General features: G+C 39.5%; 1 long non-coding RNA gene across 1 annotated transcript in view; it reads right to left on the bottom strand.

The window, feature by feature from the left end:
• The window catches only part of LOC144463602 (uncharacterized), a 93083-nt gene extending 73256 nt beyond the window's left edge, over nt 1-19827 (bottom strand). Inside the window, exons 1-3 of the long non-coding RNA XR_013491669.1 lie at nt 19577-19827; nt 17969-18034; nt 17738-17840 (exon numbers count right to left, since the gene is read on the bottom strand). This is a non-coding gene — a long non-coding RNA (uncharacterized LOC144463602). The remainder of the gene's footprint in view (nt 1-17737; nt 17841-17968; nt 18035-19576) is intronic.
• Nucleotides 19828-21272: the final 1445 nt, after the last annotated feature.

Below are 21272 nucleotides of genomic sequence, written 5' to 3'. Positions count from 1 at the left end.
TTATTTTCCCCGACCCCAACAGTATATCACATGTCCCTCTCTACTAATGTCGATTTCATATTGCTGTAAAACATCAACAAATTGCTCCTTAAAACAACTACATTTATTCCAGTTTCTTACCAAGAACTACATTTTACAATATGCATAAGGTAACACAGCACAACATCTGTGAGATGTTAGTTGTGACTACTGGTCAACCCAGATATTTTGTTCAAAATGTAACATAATCAGGGAAACATAGGTTGTGTCCTCTGACACTACAATAATGAGTTTACTATCCCCTTTCATCCCATAGGCATCCTGGGGGAGATCTCTGTTCGTCCCAAACATGTTTTCTATAGTTCCCAGGATGACGGGACGCTGGCTGCTACCAGCAATTTCTTCACACTACAGTAAGACCACAGAGCCCATTTGCCAAACAGTCATTGTATTCTATATTTTACCTGCTCATTACTTTAAGTTTTGGGATGTTAGTCTCAATCCACGCTTTTTAGCGTGCAAAACACTGATGTGACACAACTGAATAACATCGGCCACTGCCATTGGTGAATGTCATCTTATTTACCGACAGGCTGATGGCAGTCCACAAGGCGAATATCGGCCAATAGCAATGTTGAGCTGCTAAATCGATGCATCCGCAACAAGAGTTAGTTCCAAAAACGGGAGCAACTTCAGTGGTCTGGAATCAGTGCGTTGTTAGGCCTGGGCATCTGACACGACAGCCCTGAGTGTTTTTAAAACATAGCCCTGTACTTTCTAGATCCTTTTAGCGACTTTGTGCTCAGGTGGAAAAAGAATTTTTAATTCATTTTTTGGATTTTTCCTAAACAGAAGGAGGGATAAGAAGTTAGCCTATATACGGCGATGTTTTACCAACTGACGTATTTTGTTGTAATGATATGTTTCTTAAATAAATGATATTAATAATATTTTTCATTTTTTTTTGTCATATCATCGAGAATATCATTATCGCAAAAATACCAGAAAATATAGAGATATTATTTTCAGGCCCTATCGCCCATTCCTAGGCATCCAACAAGATGGTAATGTATGAATTTCATTAAATCTTTAAGGGACAACAGTCCTAAATTATACTGTACATCAGATTGATCCAGGTCCAGATCACTAGAAAATGTGGCCTAAACCAATTACAAATATAAAAAGTGGCAATTATTTTTCCCCTTTTACATTTTCTTATCAGTCCTTTGTTTTAAGATTTCAACTGCATTGAAGGATGCTTTAATAGTAACTTAGTAACACAAGTAGCTGAAATTCACACCTGTGATTTCTCAAAAGCTGCCACCATGAAAGATTTTTAAAACAGCAAAACACAAGCACAGAAAAGTGCATTTTATTTTCGCTACTGCATTTGTCATATTCATAATACATATCAGGGCCAAAATGCCGTTTATATTCCTCAGCACAGGGGCTGTTGTTGTCAAACCACCATGTGTTGTGGTAAAACTAACTGGAGGGGATGGATATGTCATGACCACAGAGGTGTCAGAGATCTGGTGCCAACACCTGTCGGTTCCCAGGGAGCTAGCATCTCCAATAACAATACTGACTTTGACATGAAGCATACAACACTTCCATACATATACACATACTTGAATACACACACTCTCGCTTTGTCTTTCGTACACACACAAATGCTTGGAGGGGGAACAGAGTGCTGAAAAGATGTCATCATCACTCTCTTCAGGAGGCCATTATGGATAGGAAGCTAATATACTGTGCAGATATTCCAGCATCTTTTTCACCGAGGGCTGCGTATCCCTTGTGGGTGATCGGTAAAATTGGTTGACATTTTCTTGGCTCCAATTAACCTTCGATTTGACTCTCAGTTTTGCCTGTCTTCTTTTATTGTCTTCTTGAAAAAGTGGCAAAGGGATAGCACAGTTGGAAACAGGAGCATTGTTTCCGCATGTTGACCATTTCCTTTTTTGGCCTAATTGTCCTCTTTCCCTGTGGATGACCACCGAATGGACGGAAGATGTACTTCATCAGTAGGTTTTGGCATTCTCTACAGAAGGTTAATACAGTGCTGCTCTTTACTGAATTGTACAAAATTCCTGTTGAAATGAGAGACGAGTGCCACTATGTTTTGTTCATGACACAACTGGCAGATTCGTACAACACTACATATTAATATCATGGCTGATCATTTTGTCCTCTTGTTCAAAATCTATTTTTGTTTCTTTTGTCTTCCTTTAAATATTAGATTCCAGTGTTATCTCTCTATAGATCATTTCTACCTTATCTCCAGCTATACTAGATGTCGTTTTACGTGTCAGTCACATGTGATTATCTGGATTACAGTGACTACATCATGTACTTTGCTGTACTGTATAGCACCCCTCCCCCATGGCGCTTTTTTTATCCCATACTGTGGTTCATTCAGAGGTCACCAGCTGCTTATGTGACCTGGGATTTCCTCACGTTAAAACCAGTACAACAATTTCCTAAATCCTTCATGTCACCAAACAGCCATTAACTGTAGTTCTTATCATCTCAAATTAGGTAAAGGCACTCTAGGTTCATTAGGGTGTACAGCTTTCTTTACTGGCGTAAGAAAAGAGGAATAAACTGGTTTAGAGGATTATACCAGGACTCAGTCTCCTAGCAGACACCAAACAAAACAATATTCTGACGATAGACTTTATGCACCCACAAGTAAAGCTGACTGTGTTGTTGGAACATTTTGGATTTGGTGACAAACTCATTGTTGAATGTAAACAGATCGTAGACCTCCAGTGATAGCCAGGAGGACACAAAGCTGCCAATTTGTATCTCTCCTTTTGCAGCTCTATATGTATCTGGACACATGGTCAATATTTCAGTACTAAAGCAATACATGTAACAGTTTGATACTCTGCAATTCAAAGACAATTCAATATGATTCAAGTTAGCTGTTGCCTTTGACGGGGCTCAAATCAAGAAAAATGTAAAAGAAGGAACAGTCATGATGACAGTGACAGTGTTTGAGAAACCAGACTTTTGTGTCAGTTTCAAGTCAAAGGGGGCTGGCACTGCAAGTCACGCTTTAAATCATCATATCTTTGATGTTTCAACTTTGGCTGAAAAATCCTTCCACCAGATTAAAAAACATACATCATGAGGCTTACTGACATTTTTTAATCTAAATATGTGCATTTGTTTTCCTTGTTATTGGTCTCCAAACAGATCATGGCTCTGTCCAGCAGAGGCTGAGATGCAGCTGCCCCACTGACTACAATAGAGCTGACACCAAAGTCTGGCTTCTAGAACGCCGTCACTGTCAATAGCCCCTTTTACACTGCCAGATTTTCCGCGAATGTTGGGCCGTTTTGCCGGCAAGCTGCGAGCGTTTAGACACACAGAGCTGGATTGGCGAGTTGATCCGAGGTGCCCAATTTTCCGCCTCATAAGGTAGTCATATTGGCGGAACCCTTTAGGTTTAAACAGACCGAGGCGGCCTTCCGCAATGGGAGGGGCTGTTGAAGACTTGTGGGAGGAGCTGATGATGACGCCACACGTTCGACCCACTGGCAGTGGATAAACAGGAAACAGCTGATAGCAGGAATTAGCGAGCAGCTAGTAGCAAGAGGGAAAAGCAAACCTGACAGACACTGTAAAGATGGGCAACTGGGGAAACAAGGAATTGCACACCCTCCTTGCCCTCGCAAACGAAGAGGCCATTAACCGTCAGATGATGGGGACGGTGAAGAACGGGCTGACTTACAAGAGAATCGCCTAAGGACTGACTAGCCGCGGCTTCCCTCCCACGTCACTGTTTACGTCACACGCTGAGCTACACGTTTTGTTACTTGCTCACGCCCCCCATTGCCCCGAAAAAGGCGCATTCTGTATAAACAAAAGTAGGGCTGGGTTGGGCTTTCCTGCAAATTTGCACAATTCCTATCTACAAAGGGCTAATAAAACTGTTTGTTATATTTTCCTCAGCTCAAATGTACCAATAGTGGCGTTAGCTCCACACATTAGCATTACCACCTTCACATTGACTGCTCCTGTCTTTAACTGTACCATCAGGGCACTCATCACCTTGTTGAATTAGTAATGATGTTTGTCGTTCCATTAGCATACTTAAGTGTGCCTTTTGTTGGGGTTTGGGTCAAAGCATGTATGTGATGGTTAATGTAGCTAGCCAGCAGGAGAAGAGCATGTCACACACACACTCACTAGGGACAGGAACACACAGAAAGTGACTTTTTTTTTTTTTTTTTTTACTGTCGTGGATTTTTGACGAAATTCCACACAGAGATTAGGCGAGATCTGTGGTTGTGTATTGATGTAGCTATATCTCTGATGGTTGCATCAGTTCATCTTTACACCTCCATCGCAAATACATAAACTTTCAACCCTTTCTGTGTCTTTTTCCCTTTGATTTTGGTGGCTTCATATGAGGCTCATTTCTGTAAAGATGTCTTTGAACTTTATTTTAATAAGTAAGAAAAAGGCAGACTAGATTTCATTGTGACTTGAGCTGGATATGTTTTAACACTGCTGTGTTTTCATAAGTCAAAAGGCAAAGATTTTTGTTTTCCTATTTTTAGTATCACTGCTGTTGCTTACTCTAAGGAGTATCCATCAGATCCATGATGGCATTTTTACATGGCCCATCCACTCTGTACACTGTATAAAGAGTACAGTCCTCTATACAATAATCAATATTTCAATGCATCTCATTCTCTCCATCGTCGGTGATGATTTAATGGCAAGAAAGCTGAGGTCATGTAGTGGTTCAGCTAAGGCATTAAACCACACTGCAGTGCCTGAACACAACTGGCATACATTATTAAAATCCCACGGTCATAAGGAAGCTCAAGGTAGTGACGCTTGTGACTCCAGTTTGAACTCGCACTGAGGATACCAAGCATTACAAGATAGCCCCCTCTCAGATGGGGAGTGTTGCTTTTTCTAACATAGCCCATTACATGAAGCCTTTCAACTCAATGTTGTCTTCAGGGTACATGCATTGGAGGTGTAGAAAAAAATTACTGTGACAGGCATGAATGAAGTAGGGCTGGGCGATATGGAGAAAATCAAATATCATAATATTTTTTAACAAAAACCTTGATATCGATATTGCAACAATATTGAAGGCTTGAGCATTGGTGCTTTCACAAAATATTCACACAATAAGATTTTTGATAGCTAATCCGTAACGCGTTTATAATGGCTAAGCGTGTAAAGGAAGTAATTGATAAGCTAAACAATCTGGTAAGTTCAAAGATTCCATCACTTTACTGTAATGCAGCCTTTAAAACAAGGGAAAGACAACACATACTATATGACGATATTCAAAATCTAAGACAATATCTAGTCTCATAGCATTATCTTTATAAATACCTATATATTGCTCTACCCAAGAATGAAGTGTTCTACAATTAACAACACCCAGCAAGAAGCTACTCTTGCACTTAGCCACAAACATTTGGAGCTAGACTCGTGCTTCTGCATCAAGGTGTACGGCGGTCTGGCTGTAGATGCCTTTGGCCATAAGTTTTGATTCATAGTTCAGAATCAACTTTAACCTGTGGATTGACGCAGCATCACGACATTGAATGGATGACTATATTATCCAGCAACATCATGATCAAATAATGTATCATTTACTTAATTTGGTAAATGTATCAATGGGAATGTTTGCATTTAGCTACTATATATAAAGCTGTCAAAGTGCCACTAGGACAAACGTGAGCCTGGTGGCACTATGTTTATGTAAAAAGTCACTAACCGTCTAGTCACTAGGAGGCCAGGGATAGACTTGCCATGGTAGTCTGTTACTGGTGTTACACTTTTTTCAGGTAAATTACTTGTCCACTGCCTCAACCATCATTTTGTTTTGTTTTTTTTTTAATCAAAACTTAGTTGCTTAACAGACACTACAATTAGACATTGAAAGTGCTCCATACAGCAGCAGCACCAGAGTTGCAGCACAGAGTAGCAGGATTCAGATTTCACTTATCACATAAGTAGAGTTGACCGACATGACAATGGTGGTTTATTTGTGGTCAAAGCTAAAAACAAAAGTGCCTATACAGCAATATTTCAGATTTTAACCAATGCTCATAGGGAACCTGATTATTTTAAAGAGGGAAAACGACTTGGTTATATGGCTCCTTCTTGTTCCATTATTCCCAGCAATATTTCAAACTAATGCACGATCATCAAGTGCTGAAAATGACTGTTGTATTGCTATGTAGATGGATTTTTGATGAACAATAGTGGTAATGCTAATCTTACTGATTAACACATTACACTTCCTGTGACAACATAGTTAAAGTCATCTCGTGTTTTGCCAGTGAAATGCTTTAAATGTTAAGCAGTAGCAGCAGTAGTAGTAGCTCTACAGATATTGACCGTAACTGACAAACATGTCTGGTGTAATGGGTAACACCAATTTTGTCATAAAAATTTCCTCACCATGGCAGCTGTAGCCAAAACAGCTAAATGAGAGGCTTGTCACTGACATTCCCAGGCTGGGAACACACTTGCCTAGATTAGAGTCCCAGCATTCCTCAGCTGGTGGCTTACCGTCTAATGGTCACTTTGTGAGCCGTGCATCTTTCACAGGCCAGTGTGTAGCACAGCACACAGTGAATTAATGACATTTCTCCAAACTTTAGTTTTAAGCCCAAAGATAACCTTCTCTTCTGGCTTTGCTAGACAAAATCCTGATTGAGTGATTATCAATAGCAAAAGCAACCAGCATTGTGAAACAACCTATAAACAGTGTTCCAAGAAAAGCAAGCAGCATTATTACTATAATTTTTTGCAATGTGATACATGTATAACCACTTCAATAGACACTTCTGTAGTAAAAGTTCACCTGTATTGTTTCTATCATTTACAGGACAACATAGCTGATGATATAGCTCAAGGAGAGACTGTATTGTTTCATTTCCTTCCTGTCACTGATAATGATCAATATGAGAAAATATAGATTGCCTCCTTTCAGTTATGGTACTATGTTAACGTGTATTTTTCTGTAAAAGCACTTTTTTCTTCAAAAACATTCAGATTTTGGCTCAGATAACACAATGAAAAAGGCTCCAATTTAAACAAGGTCACAAAGGCTTGTGCCCTTGTTTAACAGAGGTACGGGCGACAAACACAGACGGCATCATGATCCAGTACCATGCCCCAAATGCCCTAGCCCTGGTACACAGCTAGGGCGAGGTTATACAGAGCCTCAGATCTCGTAGGGCTGGAGTGCTGGCTCAACGTCAATCACAGTAATGTTAGCTGACACACTGGTGAGGGTGGTGACAGGGCAAGGTTATGTGTCACTGTACGCTTATGGCCTGCATGAAGACCACGACTGCCAGAGCTCTGTCTCATGTGAGGGGTCACCCTCGGGGTTTGGGATCCAAATTAATATACCACGCTACAGTTGCACAGCACCTATCAGCAAATTGCTCAGTAACGTGGCTGAAGGCCTTCCTTGCCTGAAATGGTACCCAAAGGAAAGTGAAATACACCATCATTGGCACACCATTATGGTATGTACGGATGTATGCTTTTTTCATTTGCATGTTTGCTCAATTGCTGTTCTCACAGAAGCATACTGAACCTTGAATTTTTTTAATGTAATATTTAGTGACGTACTGAATACTTATCTACAATTCCAAATAGGATTGCAACTAATGACTACTTTTATCATCAATAAATCTGCCTTTTTGGTCCATAAAACATCTGGAAATGTTGAAAAATGTCCATGGCAAGTTCCCAGATCAAATCGTGACTTCTTTAAGTTTTTTCTTTTGTCCAACCAAGAATCCAAAACCTGAAATACTCTTTTTACAGACATAAAAAAAGAGTGAAGCAGCTAATCTTAACATTTAAAATGGAAATAGACACTTTTTGCTTTAACTTATCATTATGAAGTTGACTGCACAATGTAATGGCTAAAATAATGATACCATCTGCGCTTATTGGTTCCCTATAAACGTTGCTTTCACTGTGCAATTCTATCTGCCAGCGGGTTTAATCTCCCAGGAAAATAAAGCCTCGACGTATAGCACAAGGGAAGTGCGTCAAACATTGCACAACCAAACAGGATGAGGATCGTACTTTTGTTTTCCCTGGTAGCTATCGGTAGCAATTGGCAAGTACCCAAGAGTATCAGTGACGTTTATATGCACTAAATGTCCAGATTTTTGCCCTAATCCTGAGAAAGACAATTCCCTACTAAGCTGTCTACATGACTAATTAAAATAAATACTCCATGTGCAGCTGCACATACTTCAGTTAATATGCCCTAACAAGTCTTTTATCATTTAAAATATGGGATAAATGGGGCAACTAGAGCCGCCTGAGCTTTCTGGCATTTTTGCATTAAAATAGTATTCTTTCAGTTCTCTTACGGGTGGCAGACTTGTTGGACCGTGCAAACACAGTCTCCCACTTTCATTCCTTTAACCACCTTCTTGAAAAAGTCGTTGTTTTAAAGAAAAAATGGCACAAATCCAGAAACCTATTAATATCCAAGCCTTTCAGAATGTTTAAAAGTAGGTGAGTTTCTCCTTCCGAGGCCAAAAATGTGGCCTTTTCTTTTGGGTTTGAAAAGGGAGTTGAAAAGTTATTTGTTTCCACTTTAAAAAGCTGGAACCATCAAATGTTTGGCACATTTGCTTGAGGATTGCTTAATCAAAAACCAAAATAATATAGATTATGTTTTATAAATCAGCTACATCTGCACAAACGACTAACCACTGCAGTTTGAATTGGTGACCGTAAGTGACGAATGCACATTGGTTAATCCAAAATCTGCCCTTCCTTGTAGCTCCAAAAAAGATGGCATTATATCCTTTTTAAACAACATACTCTTTACTGGAAACTCAGTTATACATTCATATGACTCAACATTAAATCTTGAAAGAACTTCAGCAACAACTAACTTGTACACAGCATTATTGCCAACCCAGCTGCTCCAGCATAAAAGCTGTCATCACTTTAACAATGTTGCACAGTTATATTAGAGTTATACATGGGATCTAAACATGCTGTGGAGATGTGTTGGTTTGAATGTTCCTCCACTGGTGATGGATTGCTGAATTAGGCCCCTCTGAGTTGTGAATCACGTTCACCTGGGCAGTTGACATTTAATCAATAAACATCTGAACTGTTGCCATGACCCTGAGCCATAAGGATTTAATTCGGTTTTCCCCACACCGACTGCTGCAGGACCCCCGCGGATTTCCGAGACAAACCTCAAGTCACCTGTGGTTCATTTCAACATACACCCCACGGATGAAAACAAAAATCTTATGCTCTATTTTCTACAAGGCAAATAATCAAATGTTTCTCATGGTGTACAGCAACAGGATGTAATCAGGCCTGTGTCAACACTTCAATAACAATAAAAAGAATTACTGGATAAATATGTGAATCCACTTTTTTTTAACTTTTTTTTTTTTTTAAACCCAAAATACCTGGATATTGATATTGATAATAATAGCGACAACATTGTGAGGTTCGCTGTTTGTGCTTTCAGATAATATTTACACAATGAGATTGATAAAATGATGATGATGATAAAAAATCATCAGAAATGTGGATACAATGATTGAGTGGGTAAAGACAAATAATAGAACAGCTAGAACAGTCTGATAAGTTCAGAAAATTACATCACTTTACTGTAATGCAGCCTTTAAAACCAGGAAAAGACAACACTTAGGATATTACTATGTCCAAAATCTAAGGCAATATCTAGTCTCTTATCACAGTAAGGGCTTAATTCCTTTAAGGTATCAACTAGGGGTGTAACGGTACACAAAAATCACGGTTCGGTACGTACCTCGGTACACAAGTCACAGTTCGGTTTTTTTTCGGTACAGTAATGAAAAAAATAGGCAACTATTAAATATCTTTTACTTATTGGTAACCTTATTAAAACATACCACCATAGCAGTTAACTCTTTTTACACAATTTTTGAATGAAACAAATATATATAAAATCCTGCTTTTTCACATTGTTTGAATGAAAATAGAAATATAAAAGTGAAAAATAAAATCCTGCTGTTTTTTAACACATTTTTTGAATGAAAAATATAAATATAAATTTCTGCTTTAACAGTTTTACTCAATTAAAATAAAAAGTATAGTGCAGCTGGTCAGCTTTAAAGCCTGCTCAGATTCAGTTTTACTAGGAACTTACTTAGCTTTCCCACTTTGTTAAAGTGCAGTAAACAAAACATGCTTATATCTAAAGTGCAGCTTAAACAATTTTACTCAACTCCAATGGCGTTGGTTATTTCTTTAGCGTGATGGTCAGGAAAACGCTCTCTTTTTAAACGACGACGGTATCATAGTTTGCACCAGATTGCTTTTTCTAGTCGTGCCGGTTAACGTTCAAACTCAGGTGGTGTCGCTTTAGATGCGTTAGCATGTTAACGTTAGACGTGTTTCCAAGTACATACCCGACCGCTGTTCTGCAGTGTCGGCACACTGCTTTTGTCTTGCCAATTTGTTTATTTCCATCTTCGTATTTTACCCTGAAACCAAAGTGTTCCCAAACGGAGGACTTAAGGTTTGCGGGTGGGTCTTCAGGTTCGTCAGGCTCACTTGCCATGTTGTCAAAATGCGAGAATGCGCTGCACAAAGTGAAAGCGGAGATTTACAGTCGGACTCGGTCCGTCACTCAATTATGTCCGTCGGGGAACTAGATATTTTAAATGATTCGGCTCGCAAAAACGGAATTAAAATAAAACAAAATAAAATAAAATAATATCCTGCGCCCAATAATTCGGTACAGGGTCGTGCCGAACCGAAAGTCGCGTACCAAACGGTTCGACACAAATACATGTACCGTTACGGCCCTAGTATCAACCAAAATAATCCAGTCCCAAGTAGTACTGTAACGTGTTCTGTCAAAAAATACCTGTATTCAATCCTTTTTACAACAGGGTATCCTGGACAGTCCTGACTCACCACCGGATCAGCAGACTTTATGTTACTGCAGTCTCCAAAAGCAGCTCTGCATGGCAACAGTCAGTTCAACAATCACCCATGAAACAAGCTAATGCAGCTGGGGCTAACATCCAACACTGAGCCATTAAACAGTCCCAACAAACTTGCATTTGCTGCCATCTTTGGAGCTGCTCTCCTCGGCCTGGTTAGCCCAAGCTAACACAGCAGGGGTTAACATCTAACACTAGGCCATTAAACAGACCTAACAAATCCACACTGACACCAAAACGGCTTGACACTGTTGTTAAACGCATTAATAACCGTTGGGTAACGTTAGCCGATTGATGCTAACAGTTAGCCTTGTCACTGTGTGTGCGGCCAGGTGGACTCTCACAACTGTCCCTGACGCAGAGCTCACCCACAGCAGCAGCTACAACTCATACAGTCTGTGGTGTAGTGAAGTCGAGCACGCTGTGTTTGACAAAGTTGGAAGTTCAGTGTGCCGAGATGCCAGCAAAACTTTCACCTCCTAATTTATACTGCGAGTATCAAATGAAGTGTTGGTATCTGTATCATTTTAAGGATACTGGTATTGGTACTTGAATTGCAATTTTTTTAACCAACACCCAAGCCTTATCCCGATATTGACATAATATCAATATATTTCCCAGCCCTACCCTTACCACCTAAATATCACATGACTCCCTGAAACAAGTCTCATTTTCATGAAAACTTTAGCTCCCCAAACTGGTTTGAGGCTAAAGTTTGGGAAGAAACAAGAGAGCTATTTAAATATTTCCCCCTACGAGGCACTTTATTCATATCTGTAGCTGAACCGTTAACCATCATTCATCCAAACAGCAGTTATAACATGGAAATGTTGCATTTAAATAGTCAAGCCAGTTTCTGTGCATACAACACTGTGGGTTTTGTTTAAGCAGCGGTAGTTCAGTCATTTGGCTTTGGAAAAAACACAAATTTCTGTGTTTAACACAAGAAAGTGAAACATGATATAATGTGGCCATACAGCAATGAGTTCATAGATGTGGCATACATGAATCTTTCACCTCAATAAATATTTAATCTTTGCTCTGAATCATTTACAGCAAAGCCCTTACTGTTGTTCTTCAGGCAACATGTGCATGCACTGTACACGGTTTTAGCCCCACTTCTTGGTCCCTGCCTCCCTGCCTTCTCCTCTCTCTACCTCTCTCTGCTACCTCCCCCCTCTATCTTACCATACAGTCTCTCTCTCTCTCTCTCTCTCTCTCTCTCTCTGTCAGCTGGACAAGCTGCTCAGTGGCCCTGAAATATGGCACATTATGCCGCTCTATTGATCATCGTTCAGAGTTACACCCTGAATCTGAATGCAATGTAAATGATATGATGATTCCCTTTAAGGCAACATTAACTTAACTATTGTTCAGCATTTTCATGTGTAAAGGTTGATGTCATGAGACAATGAAGTAAGCAGTAAGGTTGACTTAATGCCACGGTTGTGCAGGCAGACGTACATACAATAACAAAAATCATTTCTGAGTAATCACGGTTGAAAAGGGGCAACAGCACACACATATGAGATAATAACAACAGGGTGATTCTTTTAAGAGTCGGGTTTATATTCTTAAACACAAAATCAGATTTGCAGATTTGAGTCAACTATGCTATCTAGTTAAAGGAGTCAAATGGAGGTCATTTGGGGTTTCCAGCTGAATGAGTATGCATATGTGGAAAGAAACACTAGAATATGCATGACTGCTATTAACTCCATGTTTAACCAGTCTTGCTTGTAGCTTAGCCCTGTATGAAATGTGACCAAAAATAATATACACATACTGCATTTCATAAAAAGCAAGACTGTAACCACTGAGTAGAAGAAATACGCTGTATCCTTGACAAGATAATTCTTCAAGCCACAATCCAACCGATACTTACAGTACAGGCCAAAAGTTTGGACACACCTTCTCATTCAATGCGTTTTCTTTATTTTCATGACTATTTACATTGTAGATTCTCACTGAAGGCATCAAAACTATGAATGAACACATGTGGAGTTATGTACTTAACAAAAAAAGGTGAAATAACTGAAAACATGTTTTATATTCTAGTTTCTTCAAAATAGCCACCCTTTGCTCTGATTACTGCTTTGCACACTCTTGGCATTCTCTCCATGAGCTTCAAGAGGTAGTCACCTGAAATGGTTTTCCAACAGTCTTGAAGGAGTTCCCAGAGCACTTTAGCACTTGTTGGCCCCTTTGCCTTCACTCTGCGGTCCAGCTCACCCCAAACCATCTCGATTGGGTTCAGGTCCGGTGACTGTGGAGGTCAGGTCATCTGCCGCAGCACTCCATCACTCTCCTTCTTGGTCAAATAGCCCTTACGCAGCCTGGAGGTGTGTTTGGGGTCATTGTCCTGTTGAAAAATAAATGATCGTCCAACTAAACGCAAACCGGATGGGATGGCATGTCGCTGCAGGATGCTGTGGTAGCCATGCTGGTTCAGTGTGCCTTCAATTTTGAATAAATCTCCAACAGTGTCACCAGCAAAACACCCCCACACCATCACACCTCCTCCTCCATGCTTCACAGTGGGAACCAGGCATGTGGAATCCATCCGTTCACCTTTTCTGCGTCTCACAAAGACACGGCGGTTGGAACCAAAGATCTCAAATTTGGACTCATCAGACCAAAGCACAGATTTCCACTGGTCTAATGTCCATTCCTTGTGTTTCTTGGCCCAAACAAATCTCTTCTGCTTGTTGCCTCTCCTTAGCAGTGGTTTCCTAGCAGCTATTTGACCATGAAGGCCTGATTCGCGCAGTCTCCTCTTAACAGTTGTTCTAGAGATGGGTCTGCTGCTAGAACTCTGTGTGGCATTCATCTGGTCTCTGATCTGAGCTGCTGTTAACTTGCGATTTCTGAGGCTGGTGACTCGGATGAACTTATCCTCAGAAGCAGAGGTGACTCTTGGTCTTCCTTTCCTGGGTCGGTCCTCATGTGTGCCAGTTTCGTTGTAGCGCTTGATGGTTTTTGCGACTCCACTTGGGGACACATTTAAAGTTTTTGCAATTTTCCGGACTGACTGACCTTCATTTCTTAAAGTAATGATGGCCACTCGTTTTTCTTTAGTTAGCTGATTGGTTCTTGCCATAATATGAATTTTAACAGTTGTCCAATAGGGCTGTCGGCTGTGTATTAACCTGACTTCTGCACAACACAACTGATAGTCCCAACCCATTGATAAAGCAAGAAATTCCACTAATTAACCCTGATAAGGCACACCTGTGAAGTGGAAACCATTTCAGGTGACTACCTCTTGAAGCTCATGGAGAGAATGCCAAGAGTGTGCAAAGCAGTAATCAGAGCAAAGGGTGGCTATTTTGAAGAAACTAGAATATAAAACATGTTTTCAGTTATTTCACCTTTTTTTGTTAAGTACATAACTCCACATGTGTTCATTCATAGTTTTGATGCCTTCAGTGAGAATCTACAATGTAAATAGTCATGAAAATAAAGAAAATGCATTGAATGAGAAGGTGTGTCCAAACTTTTGGCCTGTACTGTATTTACACACTTCATTCAGACTAGTACCAGGGAAAATATTTTATATAATTTTGCAGGTCAGCTACAAAGCTAATTCTTATGCATGATAATGCACAGTTCTACTCATGAAAACCAAGGGTCTTACAGTTTTTTCTAATGTATACAATTTACTCCAAACCCTGTAATTTATTATCAGATATATGATTACTTCCATCTTCCAATTTCAGCTCACGGCACAGAAAATGGTGCTGTTTATTATGTCTCTGTAGACTGTTATCACTATTACTTTTCCATTTAGCAGCGCACTATGTTAATATCTCCATTAACATTCAATTTTACAACACACTTTAACATGTTGCCATGCTACTTTGTTTGGTGTTGTCTGTACAACATTTTTTGTCAAAACAGAAGCTTCAGTTGTGGGTAGTAGGAGCAGTTACAGACCCCAATTTATAGCCCTTTTTACACAGAGATAACACTATAGGGCTGCTATGAAATCCCTTGTTTGCCACTAACTGCTAACAGCTACTTTTTAAATCTCCGGCAGTGGGTCGCACATGTAACATGTCATCAAAACGTCACACCCGTGCTGCCCATGATCCCCTCCTGCAGACTGTCCTGTTTATACAGACACTGTTTTGGCACTGTCACCACCTCCCATGGTGGATTAAAGGCCACTCTGTCCACCCATTCCATGATCGTACCTTATATACAGCATAGCGAGGCGGAATAATGGTGTGATGTTCCTGCCTTAAACAGGCAGTACAAAAGTGGCTAATGAAAGAGTTGTTATATCTCTAAGTTGATTTACAACAACTTGTAAAGCTCCTTCAGTCTCATTCTTGTCACCATTTTTGATGTAGCTTGCAAGCTATGTACAAAGATGTTGTTCCCATTCTAAATCCTGACAACATAGCTCTGATTAGTCAATTGTTTCTCTAGCTCATGGAAATAATGGTCACTAAGCATAATGCCAGACCTTTTCAACCAACATACAAATCAGGTTTGGCTCCACTCCAGTCAACAGGGTGATGGTAATGCACCTGGGGTCGTTTGGCAACTGCTAAAGAAGTGAAGTTTAGTTACAATAACAACAGTTATCAGTAACAGCTAGCTAGCTAACAACTTTGTATACTTTAAACTCCAACTAGGGATGTCAGTATTGGTTTATTTTGCTTTCAAAAGCCCATCACAGAAGCTTCTGTGTCGACCTGTTGACCAGTAACTAACTTCATTTTAAGAAAATGAACCAGTTTTTTTAAAGAAAAAATGCAAATTGATGTTAAATGCAAGTAGCCCTTTCATTTTAGTCCCGTGCTCCACTAATTTAATGAGCTTTAGCACCACATTTTGAAGAGCTTTCTATTTAGAGGTGCTGAAATTTTAGTTTGTTTTGTACATGACTTGCTTTTAATTTTATTTTCTGTTAGCTTTGCTCAAGTTTGTTGCCGCAATTTGATCATCGTTACAAAGGAAAATGTGATGTCACAGATAGGGAGATTTCGCTCAAAAACCTTTCAACCTCACTCTCTGCCTCTCCCTTCTCACATACCAAGTTGGAATATAGGGGTCTGCAAGATTTGGGACTATCACGGCCATTTAAAAAAAAAATAAAATAGACCACACTTGGGTCGGACTCATACAATTTCTCTCCTTTCACTGTGCCAATTTATGTGCTGAGCTCACAACAGAATGATGAGTTAGCTATCGAGGTATATCATATTGTATATTAGTGATGCACAGATTGCAGTTATATCTCCTGCAGCAATCCCACAACAGCAGAATCAATGAGTCTGTCTCCCTATTGAGACGCTATGCCAATTTTCACATGAGGCACGGCAGCGTAACTTAAACGTTTATTTAAATCTACTGACACAATAACAGGATGGATCTGGATCTAATGTCAATTAATGCTCTGTGTTCTTCTACAAACACTGTGTGTGTGTGTGTGTGTGTGTGTGTGTGTGTGTGTGTGTGTGTGTTTGCATGAATCAGAGAGCATGCACAATGGTGGTACCCTCCAATAAGTTGCATCATGGCACTTCTGGCGGCAGCGGATCTCTCTCTCAAGAAGTTAGCGGAGTATATGTGTGTGTCTGTGTGTATGCAAATTAACCAATAGACCAATATGACCTGTCAAAAATATTGTCAGTAGTTAACCCATTAACATTAAATTAACACAAGGTTGATCTCCACAGGTTCTCGTTCATGCTGTTCTCTCACCCACACAGGTCACTTAATGGTTGACATCACATCAGTGATCAGGTGAACTCTACAACAGCTCAGTGCACCTTTTGTGTGATAGATATGGCAACATCACAGGAGCCTTGTTTCAATCCATCTCAAGCAACAGGAAAAACAAGCACTAATTTCTGTGTGATTTCAGTGTAACTTTAGCTATTATTCTCACAGGGGACAGACCATGTAAGTAGCTATTTCCACAGACCGCTTACTGACGCAGTTACACTTAGGAGGAGCAAATATGATGGTGAAATTACACTTTGACGCTCATCCACGGGTGCCTCCAACACAGGAAATGGTTTATAGTTAAGCTGATTTTCACTTGTTGATTTCACCACCACAACAGTAGATGGATATATCTTGCATTATCAGGCCATATTGGGCCTTAGTCACATCCCCAAAAGTAACTGTGTTTACATGCTTTCATTGACTTCATGATATAGTGCAACAATAGGGGACAACTGTAGGGCAGTCATTCTTGTGTTTGCGTTCCTTAATTTATGGGGATAGAGATTGGAAATCACAACAAGCAGAACACACAGTACCCTGCATTATGTTGTCTTGACTGTAAACAATCTCTACCAGCAACAGAAATTTAAAAAGAGAAAACAAAAGCCCCTTTGCTGACAAATTACAGTTACGGCAATCTCCACATTGTATCTCTCAACACTGTTTCACCAAGATGACTTCAAGTTCATGATATCAAAATGTACTTCAGCTGGGACAAAAAACATCCCTGATGAGAGAAAGGGGCTCTACAGTACTGACAATTACAATTTTAACAAGTATGTGGTCACTCTTGAGTATTGTGTTGTATTAGTGTTCGACCTCCCACGTTCAGTCTCTCAGTCATTTTCATTGTCCTTGAGTCTATCACCAACGACAACAAGCGCTTGAAAAGGTTCCATTGAAAAAGTGCTTTCTTGAATATTGTGGACTGCAATTAAATTAGTCATGTGCAAAATGTTCACCAAAATTCAATAACACCTACCACTATACCAATGTCATGGTGTCTGTGCGATGACAATACAACTTACCTCATCACTTCCCTGAGTAGATGCGCTTTCTCCATCCTGCACTCTGCAGTTTCTCCGTCCCAGACTCTGATGCCCGATGCCAACCAGTGCGTCATACTTTAATCTGTTTTGACATGGTTTTAAATTTCATTCTTTCAGTTTATATTAATAACAAAAAAGACATACCTTGCAGCAACTAATCAAGGTATCTGCCATGTTAAATAACATTACAGTCCAGTCTTTAATTCTCACCTGTACCGCCTCTTCTCCCTGCTTGGCTTGGGCTGTCTCTGCATCACCTTCATTTTGCTACCGTACCTGTATTAACCACAGGTGAGTATCAATATCATATCATGCTCTGTGGGCAACAACTCACAAAACAAACACGTAAAGTCACAAATCTAAGGTTAGACCCATTGGATCTAGATGCTGTATAAATGTGGATGATGTGGCTCAGCTCCACCAGGATGGGATCAGGGCATATTTGATGATCTGATAAATCTATCCAATCCATTGTTTCCTGCAGTATATTAACTGTCCAAAATGTCCCACTGTGCTCTACTACAACAAAAGAAACACACAGCGTTTTGAGTTTTAATTACGTCAAAACACCACACTATACCATAACATACTGCAGTATACAAAATATTACAGGAAACTATCAGGGACAGCTCATGCAGGTTATTTCTATCATGTTCCAAATTGGGGCTGTACGATATGAGAAAAAAACTCACTATATTTTTTAACAAATACCTCAATATCAATATTGTGACAATATTACATGGTTCACTACTAGTGCTTTCACAAATATATTTCACAGTGAGAAAAATATAATTAAAGTACATACAGTATAGGACTTGATATCTACAGATACTCAGTATTAAAAGACTTAATTTAGGACTGGGGGCAAATATAAAGTCTTCAGGATAATATGCCTAGTCTCCACATGAGAAATTTCCAAAAACTTGGCAGGGCAAGTCCTTCATGACAGGCTGTCTATAGGTATCGGACACTTAAAGTAAATGCTTTTAAGACCTTTTCAAGGTCATTTTTAACAACATGCAAAGTTAAGTTTTAGGATTATAATTATTTGAGTGAATTTGATCTACATTTTGCCAACTGGTAAGTGCAAGTATAAAGTAAAAACATAGTATTTGGTTCAGTGGTAGGTTAAAAGATTTGTAACACCGGAAATGTGAACTTTCAGGCATTAGGGCTTGACACATTTTGACTAAAGAATTTAATAGATGAATATAGAAAGAGTTTAATGGATTAATATATGTAATAGATAAAATGTAAATGGGCAATTAAGACCTCACAAATTCAGAATTGAGACTTTTTACAACCTAATATTTACAAAATCAAATTTAACAGAATTGAAGACTTTATGAGGACCTGAAGTCACCCTGCATGAACATTTATCATGGGGTTACACTCATCTGAAAAAGTCCACTTACTTAGCCTATACTAATCCCAGTGGTGTGTAATAATTTGTCTGTGTAAACTTTAAGTAGGTAACAAACCATACATTTAAGAATGCAATGCAAAGCCAAAATGCATCTGCCTTTTATGCCTTAGACTTAGCAACACAACGACACAAGTACCTGCAACATAAGAAAGCAGCATTAGTATATTTTCACCGAATGTGAGCTCATGTTTTTAGCTAAACTTGTGAGTTTTAAGCTAATGGGCTACCTTGGCTAGTGTGTCTGCATGTTTGGTTTAAGCTAGCTATGACGTCACAGTTTTGACATCACTGAAGGTAACATTTTAAGACTATGAATGATGATTGTTTTATTGACAATGAACTATCTTGCGCTGATATTAACTTTCAGTGTAACATTATAAGTTGATGCTTACCATTATCTGCTGCGCTTTGCATTGGACGCTGCTGTGTGCGGGGCGGAGTCACGTCCAGGTGTTTTTAATTATTAACTTTACAAACCGGAAGAGTACAAGAGTAGTCTGGGTTTAGGCGTTGTCTTATACAGCTTTCATATCAGACATAAACTTAAACGTGTCGCCATTTCCATGTCGTTTTCGCGTTTATAACAGGCTCCTAAAGTCACTTTTCTGTTAGCTAATGCCGCACACCTCACTGAAGGAGTAGCAGCTAGCGTAACAGTCGAACTACGTACGCTCACGCGCTGTTCAGGGCTGACCAATCAGGTTCCTTGTAGGCAGGACGTCATGACGCAGTAAAGATGGCGCAGAAACATGATTAAAAGGAATGATAAAGAACAGACAAGGCATTTTAAATACATGATTTCTATATACAATGTTAATTCTGTCTTGCAAAGAAAATTTGAAGTGTAAGTAATGTGTGTATTTGTGGTTCATTTGATCAGTAATGACCCTCATACTTGTAACCTATTTTGGATGTGTATTTGTGCATTTATATGTATTATAAGCCCTCAAATCCAGTGTAAAATCTGACATTTTTCATGGCTTGGACATTGGACCTTTACTCCTGGAGACAAATTGTGGCTTTCACTTGAGATTGTGGGGAAATTGTGTTGGTCCATGCTCTTCATGTGGCAAAAAAAAAAGGAGTGTATACAGGCCAGTGCAATATGGCTGTAATTGAGCTGATTAACTTGTTTTTTTAAAGGAGTAGCTTATACAGTGTGGGGCTCACACATTTCCTCCTGATATAACTCATCATGTTGGTTATGTGACAGACTGCAGACTATTGTTTAAGCTTTTTGTGCATGTTGCTCATAAATGGTCTGATAGAGGAAGTTCTTAATTTCTGTGGCAGTGTTCATCGGGCAATATCTTAAGAAAAACTACCAAACTGAATTTTCCATACCTGTTAACAATAGCAAACAATAACAGAATTGGGATAAAAAAAAATAATGCTTTGCCCTATACAAAATAACCACTCTGCATTAGTTTCATCAGATAAACAGATTGGCAGCTTAAAACAGATGTTAAGCGATATAAAAGATCAATAGTCCCATCTAGTGGTCAAAGACGGCACCACCACTACCCTGACCTCTCTGAAACCTCTTTGGTTCTTTCCCCGAGGACCCAGGAACCAATATTCACTTTCTCGCATCCTCTCAGCCCAAGGCTGTGTGCGGTTGCTCTCCTCGCCACCACTGGTCTTGTTCTGGGAAACTAACAGAGGGATGGAGGAGAGGAGGAATACTGACTGTGCTTCAGAGGCTGAGACGAGATGTAGTGATGACTTCCTACCAACAGATGTCAGACATAGAGCAGCTTTTTGGTTACTAAATATTGATTAGCATATGAAGTTTGAAAGAGAAAATATCCTAAATGGGAATTCTCATATTCTATTTTTATATCATACACCTCAGTTTTAAGTTGTGGGTTTCATTAAGCCCATGGAGACCAATGAAGAGAGGAAACTACATAGTGAGGATATTCTCTAAAATGTATATTATATGGGTACATTTTTAGTGCAGAGCTGTAAGCCATACCAGAAATTATTGCACTTAACTATCATGTGTATTGTAGTGTGTATTGTGCACATCCTTTATGTTCTCTGAGATCTGGTGGTATCTATGTTGTACACTTTCTGTTTTGTCAA

Source organism: Epinephelus lanceolatus, chromosome 5 (assembly GCF_041903045.1).
Source record: "Epinephelus lanceolatus isolate andai-2023 chromosome 5, ASM4190304v1, whole genome shotgun sequence".
Classification (NCBI taxonomy): Eukaryota; Metazoa; Chordata; class Actinopteri; order Perciformes; family Serranidae; genus Epinephelus; species Epinephelus lanceolatus.
This window is presented reverse-complemented; position numbering and strand designations above follow the sequence as displayed.